The following is a 22,815-nucleotide window of genomic DNA, read 5'->3' on the forward strand; positions in this document are numbered from 1 at the left end:
TTTTGGTCGCAGCGACATTGCATTAAAATGCAATAACGGGCGATCAAAAGAACGTATCTGCACCGAAATGCTATCATTAAAAACGTCATCTCAGCACGCAAAGAATAAGCCCTCAACTGACCCTAGATGATGAAAAATGGAGACGCTACGAGTATCGGAAAATGGCGCAATTTTTTTTTTTTTTTTTTTAGCAAAGTTTGGATTTTTTTTTCACCACTTAGATAAAAAATAACCTAGTCATGTTTGGTGTCAATGAACTCGTAAAGACCTGGAGAATCATAATGGCAGGTCAGTTTTAGGATTTAATGAACCTAGCAAAAAAGCCAAACAAAAAACCAATGTGGGATTGCACTTTTTTTGCAATTTCACCGCACTTGGATTTTTTTTCCCGTTTTCTAGTACACGACATGCTAAAACCAATGATGTCGTTCAAAAGTACAACTCGTCTAGCAAAAAATAAGCCCTCACATGGCCAAATTGACAGAAAAATAAAAAAGTTATGGCTCTGGGAAGGAGGGGAGCGAAAAACGAACACGGAAAAACGAAAAATCCCCCGGTCATGAAGGGGTTAAAGTAATTAAAATGTGCTCCTCCCCTATGGGAGTGGAGTTGCATCCATATTCATTACTTTAATGAGCGGTACCAGTGACCGCTGAACACAGGAAGAGCTGTGGGCGGGGGAGAAGCAGGGACATGCAGAGACGCAGCGGGAGCAGGTGAGTATGATGGACAGCTGCCACTCCCCCTCCCCCGCCGACCCCCTGGGATAATGACTCGTGTATAAGCCGAGAGGGGCAATTTCAGCCTAAAAAAATGGGCTGAAAATCTCAGCTTACACTCGAGTATATACGGTACATAAATAACTAATAAACAGATATTTAGATACATAGCTAGATAGATAGATAATAGATAAATAATAGATAGATAGATAATAGAGAGATAGATCATAGATAGATAATAGGTACATAATAGATACAGTACAGACCAAAAGTTTGGACACACCTTCTCATTTAAAGATTTTTCTGTATTTTCATGACTATGAAAATTGTACATTCACACTGAAGGCATCAAAACTATGAATTAACACATGTGGAATTATATACTTAACAAAAAAGTGTGAAACTACTGAAATGATGTCTTATATTCTAGGTTCTTCAAAGTAGCCACCTTTTGCTTTGATGACTGTGGAGCGCCCCCAGACACAGGGCCATGAGTTCTCGGTACCGGGCCTCTCTGGTTCGGTTCTGAGGCTGTCACGGTGGCTAGACCTGGTCCGTGACCCTGCTAAGGGGCGTCCAATTAGGTGGTGCAGTCTGTCAGGGGTTCGTGACGCCACCTGTGGTGTTCGGTCAGGGTGACCGACGCTGCTGTGGGGTTTGCTGGGGTGATGGAATGGCAGCTGGATGGTATACCTTCCCACAGGTGAAGTGTGTCCCCAGGGCTTCCCAATAAGGTGGATGTAGAAGGTTCCACCACTAATATTCCCCAATGAACGGTAGGCTTACTATATAAAAGCCGGCTTACCCCCTGCCCTGACACGCCTCCAGAAGAAGCTACTGCGAAACGCGCGTTGGGGCAGAGGGACGCCGAGGAGTGCACACCAGGTCCATTAATAGGTAATATACCTCTTTACTATATCACCATGTCTTGTTGCATGTGGTAGGTGGGTTAGAATTATGGCATGATCTCATGCATCTCCCTATTGGGGGTACTGACAACCTAATGGTATCTATATGGAGACTCCTTGAGAGCCCAATAGAACTAGGATATGTTAGACTTTATCAGTTTGTTCTCCCACTGATATTTAGTGACATTTAGCGGTTTATTGCTTAGTTTGTTTGGCCTGGTCTTGTTGTGCTTAACTCAGGCTAATAGTCCCTCCTATTTGAGGATTTGCACCTTTCTCTCTACGTAGTAATTCATATGCTTTTATTGTTATTAAAAGATATTTAATAAAATTGTTATTTTATATAGTACCGTTGTGGGGATCGTATTATTATTCTTCGATCACACTCTTTGTGAAGGCTATTCTATATATGGTACCAGTTGCCCCTTGGTCTGGGGGGGCAATATTTTGTTTATTGTGGAGCAAAAAGTTGTGTATATACTTTACTGAAGGCTTCAGCATCCACAGTCCAGAGCACCAGATCACAGAACAGGCAGAGTCCGGCCGGTTTGGAGGCAAATCCAGAGTCTCCCTATCCAGGTGGAAACCAGTAGCCTTCCTCTAGCGCCTGGGTGTTGTAGTACCTCCCTGCTGAGCCTCTCATAAGGTCCTTACAACTGTTGTAGATGTTCTAGATGTTATGTCTCTATCTGTCCCCCAGATGGATAGAAACAAACCCGTATGACTGATGGCCTGAGACTTTTTACAGGGACTCTAGCACGCCCCGGCCCCCACAAGTTGCCACCATTTCTCCTGGGTATAGGGCGGATCAGTAACTTGGAATTAACTGTCCTGCCAGTCTCTGGAGCAAGGTATGGAGACTGTTGGTCCCTCGGTGTCCCGGCTACCGGATCCTGCGCCACGGAAGGAGGCAGCCTGTGTAGGGCAGAACTCCTTCTGGTTTCCTCTCCTTTTGCTATGACTTCATTTCTCACTCTCTACAATACAATTTGCTGTTCGTGTCCCTTCTTAGGATGCTGCTGCACGTGGGGCAGGTGCAGCTCCGTGACTTTCCGTCTAGGCCTCTGACAGGATACCACTCTCTCAATACTGCTCTCAATACTTGGTCGGGGCTCCTTTTGCATCAATTACTGCATCAATGGCATGGAGACGATCAGCCTGTGGAACTGCTGAGGGGTTATGGAAGCCCAAGCCCAAGTTGCTTTGATGTCAGCCTTCAGCTCGTCTGCATTTTTGGGGCTGATGTCTCATTTTCCTCTTGACAATACTCCATAGATTCACTATGGGGTTAAGGTCAGGTGAGTTTTGCAGCCAATCAAGCCCAGTGATGCTGTTCTTTGTAAACCAGGTATTGGTACTTTTGTCAGTGTGGACAGGGGCCAAGTCCTGCTGGAGAATGACATTTCCATCTCCAAAAAGCTTGTCGGCAGAGGGAAGCATGAAGTGCTCTACAATTTCCTGGTAGACGGCTGCGCTGACTTTGGTCTTGATAAAACACAGTGGACCTACGCCAGCAGATGATATGGCTCCCCAAACCATCACTGATTGTGGAGACTTCACACTAGACCTCCAGCAGCTTGGATTGTGGCCTCTCCACTCTTCCTCCAGACTCTGGGACCTTGATTTCCAAATGAAATGCAAAATTTACTTTCATCTGAAAACAACACCTTGGACCACTGAGCAACAGTCCAGTTCTTTCTCTCCTTGGCCCAGGTAAGACGCTTCTGGCGTTGTCTATTGGTCATGAGTGCCTTGCCACAAGGGATGTGACACTTGTAGCTCATGTCCTGAATACCTCTGTGTGTGGTGGCTCTTGAAGCAATGACTCCAGCAGCAGTCCGCTCCTTGTGAATCTCCCACAAATTTTTTAATGGCCTTTTCTTAACAATCCTTTCCAGGCTGCGGTTATCCTGGTTGCTTGTGCACCTTTTTCTACCACACTTTTTCCTTCCACTCCACTTTCCATTAGAATGCTTGGATACAGCACTCTGTGAACAGCCGGCTTCTCTATCACTGACCTTTTGTGGCTTACCTTCCTTGTGGACTGTGTCAATGACGCCTTCTGGACATCTGTCAGTTCAGCAGTCTTCCCCATGATTGTGGAGCTACTGAAACAGACAAAGGGACCTTTATAAACACTTAGGAATCCTTTACAGGTGTTTCTGTTAATTATTCTATTTTTCTGAGATAACGACTTCTGGGTTTTCATTGGCTGTAAGCCATAATCATCAACATTAACAGAAATAAACACGTGAGATAGATCATTCTGTAATGATTCTATATAATATGAGTTTCACTTTTTGTATTTAAGACCTGAAATAATTTAACTTTTTGACGATATTCTAATTTCGTATCTGTCATATGCTTTGAAAAATGGCCTCAGTGTGTTAAAATTTTGCTACATTTTATGCATGTGATTTTTACAATATTTAGGGAGAACTTGTATTTCTACAGTTTATGGAAGATATCTAAAATGCAAGGGCTTGGAAAGGGGTGTAGTAATTAATCGCTAGCCTTAACTACTGAAATTCCGGAATTCCTCATGCTTTCTCTATCCCAGCGAAATGTGTTGACTTTATTGATCAGCTTGTTTCGTAAAATGTCCCAAATTCATTCAGAAGTCAGAACCTTATGTTCTTCCAACTATATGATGAGTACGTTAATGAGTAACCTTGAGTTCATGCTAAGCACCTACAGTCATGGCCAAAAGCGTTGACATTCTTGATATTATTCTCAGAAAATGAAGTATTTCTCCCAGAAATTTATTTATTATTTATTGCAATTGCATGTTTTGTTAGACACATATTGATTTCCTTTCTGTGTATTGGAACAACATACAAAAATCGAGAAAAAAAAAGGCAGCAAGAAAAGGGATGAGTCCTGTATCAATTGAATATTCACTGTTGCAAGTGATCTAGAGAAAAGGAGAAAAAAAACAATAAGTAAAATCATATAAGTGATGTTATAAAAAAAGAAACCTAAAATACTCAATAGGAATAAAACAAATAAGGATCATAAAAGGAAGGAAGACAAGACATCATTTCTAAATCACCAAGTTAATCTTAAATTCCACATTCAGTCCATTAGGGCGCAGAGTATTTAACTCTACGTAACTTATCCTTAATAACTTATGGATCCAAGGTAGTACTTTAGTTTTAAGCAATTTTATTCTGTCGCCTACTCTCTTCAGGGGTGGATGATGATCGATAATGCGAAACTTTAAAATTCTTTTTACTATGAACACAATCTATAAAATGTTTTGGGACTGGTAGATCAAGTTTTTTTTCTTCCTAATGGTGTTTATATGATGGCTTAGTCTAGTGTTTAGATCCCATGTGGTCTCCTCCACATACCACAGATTACATGGACATTGCATTAAATAAGTTACGTGTTCAGAATTACATGTTAGATAGGGATTCATTAAAAAAAATAGTTAATGATAGGATGTGAAAATTGATTTCCCTTAAGCAAACTTACGCAATTTCTGCAGTTGAGGCAGGGATAACAACATGTCCTCATCCGACCTGACAATGGCAGTCGTTTACTCACTTTTAGTGGTCCAACAGCGGAATGTACACGTACATGTACAGCAAAACGGAATTAATGGTGCTATATAAATAAATAATAATAATAAAATCATAGATAATGGAAAGTGTTATGATCTGGTGGCCTAGGAGCAGCATGAGACGGACTCTGGAGAAGGTGGCACCTGTAAAGACCGCAAACCCTGAACCTAGCAGCGCAACTAGAAGTAGCCGTGGGGGGTACCTAACACTCCCTAGACCCCTCGGCACAGCCTAAGATCTAACTACCCCTAAAGACAGAAACAGGAAACCTATCTTGCCTCAGAGAAAATCCCCAAAGGATAGATAGCCCCCCACAAATATTGACTGTGAGAGGAGAGGGAAATAACATACGCAGATATGAAATCAGATTTTAGCTTAGGAGGCCATACTAGCTAAAAAGAAAGGATAGAACAGAGTACTATGCGGTCAGTATAAAAACACTAGAAAATATCCACCGCAGAAAATACGGATCACCACATCTGACTAAAGACATGGGGGGTATATCTGCATCTCCAGAGAAATATCTAGGCTGCAAAAAATCCTTCACAGACTAAGCTGGACAAAACAAAAACATGAAAATGCACAGAACTATAAAGTCCACTGCAGGTGGACAGCAAAAACCAAGCCAGGACTTATCTTTGTAGAAAAGCACAGCGAACAGGAGAGACCAGCAGGGAAGTGAATCCTTCCAGAACAATGGACAACTGGCACTGACTAAAGGATCCTGCAAAGCTATATACCCCAGTCAGTTTTGCAATTAGTAGATACACCTGTCCACTCCTGCAGTCCAGGCACAACTGCATTACCCTCTACAACCACCGGAGGGAGCCAAAAAGCTGAATTCACAACAGTACCCCCCCCTTGAGGAGGGGTCACCGAACCCTCACCAGAGCCCCCATGCCGATCAGGATGAGGCAGATGAAAGGCACGAACCAAATCAACGGCATGGACATCAGAGGCAGAAACCCAAGAATTATCCTCCTGGCCATAACCCTTCCACTTGACAAGATACTGAAGCTTCCGCCTCGAAAAACGGGAATCCAAAATCTTCTCAACAACATATTCCAACTCCCCATCGACCAATACAGGGGCCGGAGGATCAACAGAGGGAACAACGGGCTCCACATATTTCCGCAATAAAGATCTATGGAAGACATTATGAATAGCAAAAGAGGCCGGAAGCGCCAGGCGAAATGACACCGGATTAATAATCTCAGAAATCCTATAAGGACCAATAAATCGAGGCTTAAACTTAGGGGAAGAAACCTTCATAGGAACATGACGGGAAGATAACCAAACCAGATCCCCATCCCGAAGCCGGGAACCAACACACCGACGACGGTTAGCAAAACGCTGAGCCTCCTCCTGAGACAGCACCAAATTGTCCACCACATAAGCCCAAATCTGCTGCAACCTGTCGACCACAGAATCCACACCAGGAAGGTCAGAAGGCTCAACCTGCCCAGAAGAAAAACGAGGATGAAAACCAAAATCACAAAAAAAAGGCGAAACCAAAGTAGCCGAACTAGCCAGATTATTAAGGGCAAACTCGGCCAACGGCAAGAAAGCCACCCAATCATCCTGATCAGCAGACACAAAGCATCTCAAATAGGTCTCCAAGGTCTGATTAGTTTGCTCAGTCTGGCCATTTGTCTGGCGATGAAATGCAGAAGAAAAAGACAAATCAATGCCCAGCTTGGCACAAAAGGCCCGCCAAAACCTGGAAACAAACTGGGAACCTCTGTCGGACACAATATTCTCTGGAATACCATGCAAACGGACCACATGCTGAAAAAACAACGGAACCAAATCAGAAGAAGAAGGCAATTTAGGCAAAGGTACCAAATGAACCATCTTAGAAAATCGGTCACAGACAACCCAGATAACCGACATTCTTTGGGAAACAGGAAGATCGGAAATAAAATCCATAGAAATATGCGTCCAAGGTCTCTCAGGGACCGGCAATGGCAAAAGCAACCCACTAGTGCGGGAACAGCAAGGCTTAGCCCGCGCACAAATCCCACAGGACTGCACAAAAGAACGCACATCCCGTATCAAAGAAGGCCACCAAAAGGACCTACTAACCAAATCTCTGGTACCAAAAATCCCAGGATGGCCAGCCAACACAGAACAATGAACCTCAGAAATCACTTTACTAGTCCATCTATCAGGAACAAACAGTTTCCCCACAGGACAGCGGTCAGGCTTATCAACCTGAAATTTCTGAAGAACCCGTCGCAAATCAGGGGAGATGGCAGAAAGAATCACCCCTTCCTTCAAAATGCCGACCGGCTCAAGAACCCCAGGGGAATCAGGAAAAAAAACTCCTAGAGAGGGCATCCGCCTTAACATTCTTAGTACCAGGAATGTACGAGACCACAAAATCAAAATGGGAGAAAAACAGGGACCATCGAGCCTGTCTAGGATTCAGCTGTTTGGTAGACTCGAGGTAAATCAGATTCTTATGATCGGTCAGGACCACAATACGGTGCTTGGCCCCTTCAAGCCAATGTCGCCACTCCTCAAATGCCCACTTCATAGCCAACAACTCCCGATTGCCGACATCATAATTGCGTTCCGCAGACGAAAACTTCCGAGAAAAGAAGGCACACGGATCAAGGAACCATCAGAATTCCTCTGAGACAAAATGGCCCCTGCCCCAATCTCAGACGCAATAAGAGGAGATACTCAGTATAAATAAAATAGAACCAATGGATGGTCTTCTTCTGCTTTCATAATTGACAAGGGGTTAACTGCTGCGATCGTAGCTAATTCAATTAGACTCTGGTGCTAACTGTATAACGCAGCTGGCACCCACACTGTATGGAGCAGGCTCAGCTCCTGAGTCTGCGTCACACATGCAGTGCACACACCTGTCCTGTATGGTGAATGACGTCAAATGAAACCTGGACAGAATAGATGCCATGAGCCCTACATTTTGCCGACTGCTGATGCCAAATCTGTTTATGCTTGCAGACATACTTGCCAACTTTCTAGGGGGTGATTGATGCCCACATACCCAGCCCCTTTTTCAGGTCACACCTTTTCCATCATGTGAGAGATGTTCTATGTAGAAGAGGCATATTTGCGACATGAACCAACATGACTGCAGGATCAGAATAAACAGTTCATTTATAATCTATGTGTCATGCATCTGGGTTTAATCTTTTTATCATGAACAGCCCTCTGCTGCTTTCTATTGGCAGGATAATTACGCAATTGACCGACAATTAATGGAAGAGGCTGCTGCTGCTGTTTCCACTAAGGCCGGTTATTGGGAAACTAGCAGTGAGGGTATGGTATACACACCTCCATTTCCAACTCCTGCAATAAATATATTCCCTGGTGCGGTGATTGCTAATTCAACGATAACCCAAGAACTACATGCTAAAACCAACTGTAATTTTTTACAGGCCAAGCGGATGCCTAACAGGTAGTGAATGGCTTTCAGGAGTGTGGTTTACAGAACAAAAGGAACAGAACTTTTACATTTTATATTTAATCCAGAGCGATAGGCAGTGATTATAAAAAAAGGTATACAAAAGATTTTGCAAAGGGGACAATACAGCATATACAGTTACATAAAATAAAATTTGTATGTTTGTATGTTCTCCCAGTGTTCGCGTTAGTTTCCTCCAAGTGCTCCAGTTTCCTAGTTTCCTCCCACATTCCAAAGACATACTGATAGGGATTCTAGATTGTGAGCCCCATTGGGAACAGTGCCGAAAATGTATGTAAAGCGCTGTGGAATTAATGGCGCCATATAAATGTGTAAAATTAAATAAAAAAATTAAATAAACTGGATTAACAGAGAAACTTACTATGCTGATCACAGAGATGTCTCAGCTTAGCAAAGGAGAGCGCTTCGATTGAAAACGTCCAGTGATGTGGATCATGCATACATGGATATGTATCTCTCTGCAGGAACCTAGATCATAATCCGCCTTGTCCTTTTATCAGGACCTGACATACGCCCACACACACACCCCTTGATGAGCTCACCTGGGCTGGGTTGTGGGATGTTCTCACCCCTTCAAGATTTTATGAAATTCCCAGATTATGAGACATATTCACATCTGAAGATTATAGATTTCCAGTATCGCCGTCATATCCTTTATCAGGATTTTACCTTTACCCAAAGATCAAACATGATATGAGACTGTTGTTACCAATCTGGCTACTAATGATTTGAGGTTAATAGGCAGGTGTCACATTTAGGAGAAAATCTGCATGTTCTACTCTGATTAGCTCTGAAGTTGAAGCTGTGTGTTTCATCAATATCAATCTACACAAACCCCAATATTCATAACTTTCCTCTAGATACACAAAGCTTGGTGAAGTTCTTTCAGCATAGCAGCTTATCCTGTAGAGAGCCTACTGCACATCCTGTAATCAAAGAAGAGCCAGACTTCATGTCCAATCTCACAAACGGTATTCTGCCTTAATTTTTTATTCATACCAGGGAGTCTTGGCTTCAAAGGAAACTTGAATGATTAACTCTTCCTATCTTAATTGGTTTACTCACCCCCTCAATATTTACTCTCTTTCCATATGTTTAACATGTGTTTCTACTACCAAGGAATGAAAGTACCTGTCTTTCTACAATTCTATATGAGAGGTGTAGGTGGATGAATGTCCTCTCATTGGAGCTGTATTATGGATCTTAATATTTTCTATGACATATAGATAGATAGATAAATATCCACCAGGAAAATATTCAATGCCTTTAAGTGTCAATGTGCTGTCCGCCTGTATAAATTGATCATGATCTGAAGAGGTAAACTTTTTTGGCGTAGAACCAGCTACTCTATACCAAGGTCTGCCAATCCCACGAATATCAACGGGTTTAGCTGCTCCAAATAGATGACTGTTGGAGAGATAAGAATCCAGTGTGTCCGATTTCAGACTGCCGATCCGTTTGTTTTCTAAAAGACCACCCGTTAGCCAAAGGAGTCTGAAAGCCGCTCCATCATAAAGAATACTGGAGTGGTCGGAAGAGCGAGTGATTCTGTATATGGTGGAATCGGGAGAGATAGCTGTCAGTCAAAGCATCATTCAAAAAACAGCTAACTAACCTTTAAGGAAGCGAGGGTGGCTTAACAGTTAGCTCTAAACAGGTATTGGGCAATATTAAGCTACTTCACTGTTTAGCTCTGTTCAAACCTATGTTAGGTAATCTGGAGATAGCCGAGCCCTACCCTCAGCTGGTCTTCAGCCCATACGAATTAATGGAGTGGCATTGCGCATGATCGACCACCACTCCATTCACATGGGGCACTTCAGAGCCCAAGTTCTCTATATCGGTAGGGGCCCAGTAGCGACGTGGATCCTTGAAGTCTTAAGGTACCGTCACACTAGACGATATCGCTAGCGATCCGTGACGTTGCAGCGTCCTGGCTAGCGATATCGTCCAGTGTGACACGCAGCAGCGATCAGGCCCCTGCTGTGATGTCGCTGGTCGGGGAAGAAAGGCCAGAACTTTATTTCGTCGCTGGATCTCCCGCTGACATCGCTGAATCGGCATGTGTGACACCGATTCAGCGATGTCTTCGCTGGTAACCAGGGTAAACATCGGGTTACTAAGCGCAGGGTCGCGCTTAGTAACCCGATGTTTACCCTGGTTACCATCGTTAAAGTAAAAAAAACAACCACTACATACTTACCTACCGCTGTCTGTCCCCGGCGCTCTGCTTTCCGGCTGCTGTGCTCACAGCCAGACCAGAGAAGCAGAGCGCCGAGGACAGACAGCGGTAGGTAAGTATGTAGTGGTTGTTTTTTTACTTTAACGATGGTAACCAGGGTAAACATCGGGTTACTAAGCGCGGCCCTGCGCTTAGTAACCCGATACCGGCATCGTTGGTCGCTGGAGAGCGGTCTGTGTGACAGCTCTCCAGCGACCAAACAGCGATGCTGCAGCGATCCGGATCGTTGTCGGTATCGCTGCAGCGTCGCTTAGTGTGACGGTACCTTTAGTCTAGATGAAATGCAGCAGATTTAATGCAGCACAAACTAATGATGATGATGCAATGAGGTTAACAAGCTGGAGCAACCAAGACTGTAGAGACTGGTTGGCAAATGGAGTAACTGAGGCTGTAGTCTTGGGATAAGAAGAACGAAAAAGTACAGTCGAGAAAACATCATACTGAAGTAGTCTCACCGATGTAGCAGATCTAAGTAGTCCAGGAGACTAATGGCAGAACTCAGCATTGCTGCAGATCCAAGTGTGTCAAATGACTCACTGATGGGGAGGCAGCAGAGCACAGTAGTACAGCAGCTGAAGTGAGTATATCAGGGGATTAATTTGAGATAATGTAGCAGAGCCCAGCAACATATGAGAGCTGGTAAGTCAGGAAGCACACCTTTGACAGGAGATTCAATTTTGATAATGAAGCAAGACAGCAGAGCGGGGTATGTTAGGATGCCCTCTATTACATAATAGCACAGCCCAGCAATATAGCAAAGCAAGGTATATCAGGAGACACACTTGTGGTAATTTAGTAGAGCCCAGCGAAGTAGCAGAGTAGCAGAGCTGGAAAAGACAGGAGGCACACTGGTGCAGGAAAAGCATTCAATGTAGAGGTAAGGACCAAAAAGGTCAGGGTGAATCACTGTGAGTGTCAACGGGTGATCTCGTCCACTGGTTCGGCTTTCTTTAGAAAGACTGATGGACCAGGGCTCATACCACTGAACGCCGGCTGTCTCTTCCCATAGGCAGAAGACTACTTAAGTGTGGCACCCATGAGGGTCCAGTCGCCACAGATGTACTGCACCTCAGCCAGAGGTGTGGTGCCCCAACTCTCTGGTAAGGAGGGGACACTATACAGAACCCTGACACTAGCACCCATCACTAGACCTCTCCAGGACATGGAGAGATTAGGTAGAAGGTGTGGGTGGAGAAGGGGGGAGTTAAGTGATTGAGTGAGGAGAGAGAAGAGGACAGTTGGAGCCGAGGACTTGAGCTGTGACGAGCTTGTCCCAGCACCAGGGAACGAGAGCGAAGGGGGAGAAGCTCCCAGAAGGAACAAAAGGGTCCTAAGGGCACATGAAGTGTGGAAACCACCCATGGGGCCCACATCCATGCTGACCATAGTCAGGTGGAGGGACCAGGTCGCAGTAGGGGACAGGCCCCGAACTAGTGGAGGAACTACAAGGCTCAGCTAGCAAGCCGGAGGCTGTGGTAACCGTACGTGCCACAGCTACAGCCACACACATTCGCCAAAAAGGTAGCCGTATAGGATCAAGGGGACCAGGAGGACATCACCCGACAAGATCCAAGGTTGCTGGCTTGGGACACTGTGTGTTAAAGCACAGGGCAGGAGAGACGGGAGCCAGTGCAGTGAGTCAGCCAGGAAAAGGCACATAAAAAGCAAGTTCTGGACAATTGCCCCAAGCTACTGGAGAGATGGCTGAGAACTGTGAGTAAAACGCGAAGACTGCACCCTGCTGTGTCCTCTCAATTCTTTCCTGCGTCACTTGCCCTGCACTACTACCATCCATCAGTAACTTTACTTAACACCTTTAACTGCCCTGGGGTCTAGCTCTACCTGTGGAGAGCTGTAACAACTTTGCTGCGACGCCATCTGCCCCAGAGGATCTGAATCGCAGCGTTGGCTATCCTTGGCAGAACACCATGGGTGGCGTCACAAACAACTCCCTTAATCCCTATAAACTTTAACCTTATATTCCAATCATCCCTTTTTTATATTATTGCACGCCCAGGATCACAGACCTGGTGACCGCTGTCGTGTCGTGTCCTTTAAGAACAGTCCGACCCGGTTCCGAGTACCCCACAGCCTTAGTGGGCATTGCACAGTGTGGCAATAATTTATTGAACCACCAGCACACAATAGCATACAGAACAGTCCCATCAATTACCCAACATGGTGCAAATTGCAGAGTCTCACCATTCCGCTAACTCACCTGAATTAGAGCTGCTTCCAGTGCTGACTACCCTACCAGTCACTCCCCGCTTTTGGCAGGCCCCATAGAGAGCAAGCTTAGAAAGCTAATTGAGAGCAGTGAGGTATGTGACGAGCTGACCTGCTTGTCCCAACCTGGATTCTTCAAGATGTCTTCAGGATTTCAGTGACGGTCAATGAAGCAGTCCTGTGTTATTCCAGCTGGGGCCATGGTCCCCTAAGCTGACATCCTGTAGAGTCTCTTGTAACAGAGGAAAAAGTCTCCTTATATAGTTCACAACTGTCTTTCAACCAGCATCCAGAGGTCAAGAGAAAGATGTGATGTGGTTAACTTGCATTGTTCGATTATGTAATCTATTTGCATAATGTTTCTTCATCTGTTTTGCAAGTCAACAAACTAGCTGGTTTGGACAATGTGTAATCAACATATCAACAAACGTCATTGTTCAATGACTCTGTATCACTGTATTGCAAAAGATAGCAGACAATAAGTTGTAGGAGCTGATATAAGACACAAAATATTAGCTATTCATCCATTTAGAAATATCAATTTAACCTACAAGAGTCAATCCTTCAGACTCCTGAATTTAAATCTGGCATAATTAAGAAAAAATTCTGTGTCGCCTCACTAACACTGTAGGCTTTTTTTGCAGACTGCACAGATGTCCTGTGCATAAATTGGCTGTTGATGGAGGAGCATCGAACCAGATCTGTCCACAGTCTTAAGTAAAAAAGATGAATAAATCCATGTTTCAAAGTTTGATTAGTATAACGTGAAATTCAATAAACCCCTATTATACGATGATTATAATCTACAGGGCTGCACCTCCATTCATCTGAATACAGACGATAACCCACAGAGCGCGCTCCACTTCGTGCCGGTGACTTTCAGAGGTCGACGTTCTCTTTTGCTCTCTCTGACCTTGAATGTGGCTTCAATTTATCAGGTGCTGGATGCATCTTGTTGATATTCCGTCAAGTGGAGGAAAAAATACAACAGAGATGTGTTCCCGTCACTTCTTAACAAAAGGGCGACTGTAGAAGTTTCTTCATGTGTGAATAGAAGGCCTCCTGGGAAATATAGTTGTTAGAGGACTGACCCGGCTGCTGGCGAGGAGGGAGATGTTATCGCTTGCGTTCGTCATTTCGCTTGGGTTGGTAAATGAGGAGACACCGAAATGATAGGATGAATGCGACTGCGCTCTAATAAAAAGGAGATTAGAAAGCCGTGTAGATTTGTATCATGCAATAATTCAGGCATTGTGAGGAATTTTATTATTTTGTTATGCATATGGTATGTAAAAACATGGAGTTTTTTTATGGGGATGACAAATAAGTAATTTAAAACGCTGCAGGGTATGTTCACCCTTACTTTTTTCGTAGATTTCTCTGGCTGTAAAAAAAAAACACACCAAAAATAAATCTTAAATTTTCTGGGGTGCTTTTTGACGTTTTGTATGCAGTTTTTGTATATGAGGCTTTTTCTTTCCGCTATGTTTCAGTAGACACATTCAGAGCATGTATTTCAAGCTGTTGTGGATCAATCCCCGACAAACTGCATATATCCACATGCAGGTCTTTGACAGCTAAATCTATCGACACCTTTATATCATTTATCTGTTGCTGCTTTTCTGAGAAATAAGCATTTTAATTGATAGGCAGTGGCAATGAGTGAATGTGCTCTGATAAGGTGTTATACGTGCATGCTCGTGTGCTAACTGACTGTCTTTGTCATGCTCGAATAATATGTTCAAAGCCGCGCGGCAGCATGTCTCACGGCTGTTCGACTGCTGCAACAGATGCAGGGATTGCCTAACTAACAGGTAATCCATGTATGTGTTGTGACTGTATATGTCTATTTCAACGGGGCCATGACATGAGTTAGGTTCGTCTACCACTGAGCCGGAGATTCATTTTGGCCTTTTTGGGGGTGTTACCCATCAGCATAACTTTTTTTACTAATATAGGTGATAGTGAAAAAAAATACTATGCGGTATACAATACAGAGCAAAAGTTTGGACACACCTTCTCATTTAAAGATTTTTCTGTATTTTCATGACTATGAAAATTGTACATTCACACTGAAGGCATCAAAACTATGAATTAACACATGTGGAATTATATACTTAACAAAAAAAGTGTGAAACAACTGAAATTATGTCTTATATTCTAGGTTCTTCAAAGTAGCCACCTTTTGCTTTGATGACTGCTTTGCACACTCTTGGCATTCTCTTGATGAGCTTCAAGAGGTAGTCACCGGGAATGGTCTTCCAATAATCTTGAAGGAGTTCCCAGAGATTCTTAGCACTTGTTGGCCCTTTTGCCTTCACTCTGCGGTCCAGCTCACCCCAAACCATCTCGATTGGGTTCAGGTCTGGTGACTGTGGAGGCCAGGTCATCTGGCGTAGCACCCCATCACTCTCCTTCTTGGTCAAATAGCCCTTACACAGCCTGGAGTAGTGTTTGGGGTCATTGTCCTGTTGAAAAATAAATGATGGTCCAACTAAACGCAAAGCGGATGGAATAGCATGCCGCTGCAAGATGCTGTGGTAGCCATGCTGGTTCAGTATGCCTTCAATTTGGAATAAATCTCCAACAGTGTCACCAGCAAAGCACCCCCACACCATCACACCTCCTCCTCCATGCTTCACGGTGGGAACCAGGCATGTAGAGTCCAGTTTGGTTGGAACCAAAGATCTCAAATTTGGACTCATCAGACCAAAGCACAGATATCCACTGGTCTAATGACCATTCCTTGTGTTCTTTAGCCCAAACAAGTCTCTTCTGCTTGTTGCCTGTCCTTAGCAGTGGTTTCCCAGCAGCGATTTTACCATGAAGGCCTGCTGCACAAAGCCTCCTCTTAACAGTTGTTTTGGAGATGTGTCTGCTGCTAGAACTCTGTGTGATATTGACCTGGTCTCTAATCTGAGCTGCTGTTAACCTGCGATTTCTGAGGCTGGTGATTCGGATAAACTTATCCTCAGAAGCAGAGGTGACTCTTGGTCTTCCTTTCCTGGGGCGATCCTCATGTGAGCCAGTTTCTTTGTAGCGCTTGATGGTTTTTGCCACTTGGGGACACTTTCAAAGTTTGCCCAATTTTTCGGACTGACTGCACTTCATTTCTTAAAGTAATGATGGCCACTCGTTTTTCTTTACTTAGCTGCTTTTTTCTTACCATAATACCTATTCTAACAGTCTATTCAGTAGGACTATCAGCTGTGTATCCACCAGACTTCTGCACAACACAACTGATGGTCCCAACCCCATTTATAAGGCAAGAAATCCCACTTATTAAACCTGACAGGGCACACCTGTGAAGTGAAAACCATTCCGGGTGACTACCTCCTGAAGCTCATCAAGAGAATGCCAAGAGCGTGCAAAGCAGTCATCAAAGCAAAAGGTGGCTACTTTGAAGAACTTAGAATATAAGACATAATTTCAGTTGTTTCACATTTTTGTGTTAAGTATATAATTCCATATGTGTTAATTCATAGTTTCGATGCCTTCAGTGTGAATTTACAATTTTCATAGTCATGAAAATACAGAAAAATCTTTAAATGAGAAGGTGTGTCCAAACTTTTGCTCTGTACTGTATATGGTATGCCGATACAGTGTTCTATTATAAAAAGTACAGATAAGGAAATTTAAAAAATGCAGAATTCACAGAGTTTTTATTACAATGAGACCTGGGACATTTGAGTTCTACATAGAATTCTAGGGGCCCATAACAAAGGTCCAAATAAAGTATATCATTGAGTTACTGTAATCGCATCACTTGGACTAATGGTGGTAATAAAGTGCCCTCTCCCCTGTCTAACCACTTAGATGCCAGATGCTCACAGAGATGTCACAGGACAGGATTAATGCACACCATGGTGTCATAGAAAAGGAATAATGCACAGATTGCACACATTGATGTTAGAGAATATGAATAATGCACACAGTGAGGTCACAGAGTAGGAATTATGTACACAATGATGTCACAGTATTGCACACAGCGTGGTCACATTATAGGAATATTCACATGTTACATCTTCTAACAATTTCCTGAAGGGGTTAAAAGGATCAAAGACTGAAGATGTGCACCGCAATGTCGTATTTTATATTGCTGTGCATAATGTTCATTTTTAGAGGCACTTTCTCAGGTGGCTTCCAGGCACAATCCACCTGGAAAAAAATGTCTTGTGCACAAAGCTAACAAGGGCTTTCTGCTCTGTTTAAATCCTCAAAGTCGGAAACCATACTAAAAGGATGAAAAATAGCTATGCTTGCCTCAAAACCTACATTTCACACTAGCACTGCAATTCCAATGGTCAACGTTGAAATAGAAGAGATCATATCATGACCACAAGTGACCTGACTACTGAAGCCATGGATTGACTGCATGGTCAAGTGACTGGTGGTCAGGACATTATCTCTTCTGGTCAGGCGGAGAACCCTAACCCAAAAGTACTGGATCACAGGGCATATTCCAGGATTTTTCCCAAATGATGTCTGTAACGACACAGTTTTTATTCTTAATTATGCCAGATGTATTATTCAGTAGACCCAAGGACATGAGCTATTGTTCATATAAGCCTGAATGTTGACTCTTGTTGTTAATGTAATTGATGTTTGTTGACTTGTTGAATGGCCGCAAATTACCTTTTGTATCTGTCCCTGCAGATTATTTTTCTGCTATCCTTGAGGGACAAAGGCGCAGGTTAATTGAACAATTGATGCTTGTTAATTTGGTGAATGCCTGCTGACTGCCTATTGCATCAGTCCATACAGCTTGCTGCTCTGCAATAATTGAAGGACAAAATGTGCAGGTTAATTAAACACTCAATCAATGAGAGATCACCTTAAACCACGCCCCACCCCCAAATTTGTGGATAATGGCTAGAAGGACAGCTGTGGGAGTAAATTATACTTCTCACCTTCTACAGAGAGACTTTAGAGGAAAGCAGTCAAGGCACCACAGCTCCAATGGCAGAAATACAGATTTGATCCACTGCCCATCACTGAACCCATGGAGATGTTTGGAGATCCTAGGTTGGGACAATAAGGTCACCTGGCCACTTACCTCAATGGACTCTGTCAGCTTCCTAAGCTTGCTGCTACCTCCTCTCTGTGGATTCTCACCAAAAAGCGGGGGGGTACTGGTTGGGGTAGTTGGCCCTGTAAGCCCTGAAGTTGCAGATGTTCTAACTCCCGGCTAGCCAGCGGAAGGGTCAGACTCTGTCATTTGCACCATCTTATGTACTTGCTAGAACTGTACTATATGTAGTTGACTGTTGGTGATCCAATAAAGTAGCACCCCACTGTTTAACCCTCACCCTGTGTTGTCTGAGTAGTATTCTGCCCGTGGGGAAGTAGTACAGATGTTCAGTGGGATGAGCCCTGATCTTTTTGTTCTTGTTAAAGACAGCCAGGCCAGGGAACAAGAGCACCTACTGACCGTCATGTCTCCACAATGTCCATGTAAGTCATTGTGTTGCGAGCTCTTGAAATATTGGGCATTTATGACATATCCTGTGACTATGCCATAAATGCTTGAGGTGGGCATATCCTTTTAAAGGGACATAATACTATAACCATATTTGTGATAAGATTTGAAAAATGTCTTCAGTGTGTTCAAATTTTGCTATTTCTATGCATGTGATTTTCATACTATTTACAGAGAACATATATGTCTACAGCTTATGGAAGATATCTGAAATGCAAGGTTTTGGTGGAAAGGGGTGTAGTATTTAGCACCTAGCCTTAACTGCATTACTGAAATTCCAGATTTCCTCATGTTTTCTATATCCTGGCGAAATTTGTTGATTTTATTCATCAGCTTGTTTCGTAAAATGTCCCAACTACACTTAGAAGTCACAACCTTTTGTTCTTCTGTTACATGATCCTTACTTTAACTCATATTTAGACCTGATTGTGAAAGGCTGTCCTGAAAAACTATACAACCTAAAAGAAACATTAGGAGTAAAGTAGCCAAAATAAAATTCAATAAACTTTTGGAAAAACACATAATACAATAAAGTGAATATAAGACATGATTAAAAATAAATGTTAAAGCAGTGGTTGACATAACAATGGGTGCCAATATTAGAGAATCATAATTGCTATGAGCTAATTTATATACAGTAGGTACGGAAAGCCACATGCTGTCCATTTCCTTGTGATCCTCCCTGAGATGGTTCTACTCCTTCAATGGAGTCCAGCTGTGTTTAATTAAACTGATAGGACTTGATTTGGAAAGGCGCACACCTGTCTATATAAGACCTCACAGCTCACAGTGCATGTCAGACCAAATGAGAATCATGAGGTCAAAGGAACTGGCCCAGGAGCTCAGAGACAGAATTGTGGCAAGGCACAGATCTGGCCAAGGTCACAACAGAATTTCTGCAGTACTCAAGGTTCCTAAGAGCACAGTGGCCTCCATAATCCTTAAATAGAAGAAGTCTTCCTAGACCTGGCCATCCAGCCAAACTGAGCAATCGTGGGACAAGAGCCTTGGTAAGAGGTAAAGAACAGCCCCAAGATCACTGTGGCTGAGCTCCAGAGATGCAGAAGGGAGATGGGAGAAAGTTCCACCAAGTCAACTGTCACTGCAGCCCTCCACCAGTCGGCCTTTATGGCAGAGTGGCCAGACGGAAGCCTCTCCTGTTATGCTAGGCAATTCAGTAACACAATGTACATAGCGATCAGAGCACATACAGTGATCTGACAATAACCCAAAATAATAGAACGAGCTCTGAGACGTGGAAACTCTGTAGACCGCAATTCCTGATCCTCTCCAAACACAACTAGAGGCAGCTGTGGATTGCGCCTAAAGCTCCCTATGCAACTCGGCACAGCCTGAGAAACTAACTAGCCTGAAGATAGAAAAATAAGCCTACCTTGCCTCAGAGAAATACCCCAAAGGAAAAGGCAGCCCCCCACATATAATGACTGTGAGTAAGATGAAAAGACAAACGTAGGGATGAAATAGATTCAGCAAAGTGAGGCCCGATATTCTAGACAGAACGAGGATAGGAAAGATAACTTTGCGGTCTACACAAAACCCTAAAGAAAACCACGCAAAGGGGGCAAAAAGACCCTCCGTACCGAACTAACGGCACGGAGGTACACCCTTTGCGTCCCAGAGCTTCCAGCAAAACAAATAGACAAGCTGGACAGAAAAAATAGCAACAAATAGCAAAGAAGCACATAGCTATGCAGAGCAGCAGGCCACAGGAATGATCCAGAGAAACACAAGTCCAACACTGGAACATTGACAGGAAGCATGGATCAAAGCATCAGGTGGAGTTAAGTAGAGAAGCAGCTAACGACCTCACCAGATCACCTGAGGGAGGAAACTCAGAAGCTGCAGTACCACTTTTCTCCACAAACGGAAGCTCCCAGAGAGAATCAGCCGAAGTACCACTTGTGACCACAAGAGGGAGCTCTGCCACAGAATTCACAACAGTACCCCCCCCCTTGAGGAGGGGTCACCGAACCCTCACCAGAGCCCCCAGGCCGACCAGGATGAGCCACATGAAAGGCACGAACAAGATCGGGAGCATGGACATCAGAGGCAAAAACCCAGGAATTATCTTCCTGAGCATAACCCTTCCATTTAACCAGATACTGGAGTTTCCGTCTTGAAACACGAGAATCCAAAATCTTCTCCACAATATACTCCAATTCCCCCTCCACCAAAACCGGGGCAGGAGGCTCAACAGATGGGACCATAGGTGCCACGTATCTCCGCAACAATGACCTATGGAATACGTTATGTATGGAAAAAGAATCTGGAAGGGTCAGACGAAAAGACACAGGATTAAGAACCTCAGAAATCCTATACGGACCAATAAAACGAGGTTTAAACTTAGGAGAGGAAACCTTCATAGGAATATGACGAGAAGATAACCAAACCAGATCCCCAACACGAAGTCGGGGACCCACACGGCGTCTGCGATTAGCGAAAAGTTGAGCCTTCTCCTGGGACAAGGTCAAATTGTCCACTACCTGAGTCCAAATCTGCTGCAACCTGTCCACCACAGTATCCACACCAGGACAGTCCGAAGACTCAACCTGTCCTGAAGAGAAACGAGGATGGAACCCAGAATTGCAGAAAAACGGCGAAACCAAGGTAGCCGAGCTGGCCCGATTATTAAGGGCGAACTCAGCCAAAGGCAAAAAGGACACCCAGTCATCCTGATCAGCAGAAACAAAGCATCTCAGATATGTTTCCAAGGTCTGATTGGTTCGTTTGGTCTGGCCATTAGTCTGAGGATGGAAAGCCGAGGAAAAAGACAAGTCAATGCCCATCCTACCACAAAAGGCTCGCCAAAACCTCGAAACAAACTGGGAACCTCTGTCAGAAACAATATTCTCTGGAATGCCATGCAAACGAACCACATGCTGGAAGAATAAAGGCACCAAATCAGAAGAGGAAGGCAATTTAGACAAGGGTACCAGATGGACCATCTTAGAAAAGCGATCACAGACCACCAAAATGACTGACATCCTTTGAGAAACGGGAAGTTCAGAAATAAAATCCATAGAGATATGTATCCAAGGCCTCTTCGGGACCGGCAAGGGCAAAAGCAACCCACTGGCACGAGAACAGCAGGGCTTAGCCCGAGCACAAATCCCACAGGACTGCACAAAAGTACGCACATCCCGCGACAGAGAGGGCCACCAAAAGGATCTAGCCACTAACTCTCTGGTACCAAAGATTCCAGGATGACCAGCCAACACCGAACAATGAAGTTCAGAGATAACTCTATTCGTCCACCTATCAGGGACAAACAGTTTCTCCGCTGGGCAACGATCAGGTTTATTAGCCTGAAATTTTTGCAGCACCCGCCGCAAATCAGGGGAGATGGCAGACACAATTACTCCTTCCTTGAGGATACCCGCCGGCTCAGACAAACCCGGAGAGTCGGGCACAAAACTCCTAGACAGAGCATCCGCCTTCACATTTTTAGAGCCCGGAAGGTACGAAATCACAAAGTCAAAACAGGCAAAAAACAACGACCAACGAGCTTGTCTAGGATTCAAGCGCTTGGCAGACTCGAGATAAGTCAAGTTCTTATGATCAGTCAATACCACCACGCGATGCTTAGCTCCTTCAAGCCAATGACGCCACTCCTCGAATGCCCACTTCATGGCCAGCAACTCTCGGTTGCCCACATCATAACTTCGCTCAGCAGGCGAAAACTTCCTGGAAAAGAAAGCGCATGGTTTCATCACTGAGCAACCAGAACCTCTCTGTGACAAAACAGCCCCTGCTCCAATCTCAGAAGCATCAACCTCGAGCTGGAACGGAAGAGAAACATCTGGTTGACACAACACAGGGGCAGAAGAAAAATGACGCTTCAACTCTTGAAAAGCTTCCACAGCAGCAGAAGACCAATTGACCACATCAGCACCCTTCTTGGTCAAATCGGTCAATGGTTTGGCAACACTAGAAAAATTGCAGATGAAGCGACGATAAAAATTAGCAAAGCCCAGGAACTTTTGCAGACTTTTCAGAGATGTCGGCTGAGTCCAATCATGGATGGCTTGGACCTTAACCGGATCCATCTCGATAGTAGAAGGGGAAAAGATGAACCCCAAAAATGAAACTTTCTGCACACCAAAGAGACACTTTGATCTCTTCACAAACAAAGAATTAGCACGCAGGACCTGAAAAACCGTTCTGACCTGCTTCACATGAGACTCCCAATCATCC

The sequence above is a fragment of the Ranitomeya imitator genome, chromosome 8 (genome assembly GCF_032444005.1).
Source record: "Ranitomeya imitator isolate aRanImi1 chromosome 8, aRanImi1.pri, whole genome shotgun sequence".
Lineage (NCBI taxonomy): Eukaryota > Metazoa > Chordata > Amphibia > Anura > Dendrobatidae > Ranitomeya > Ranitomeya imitator.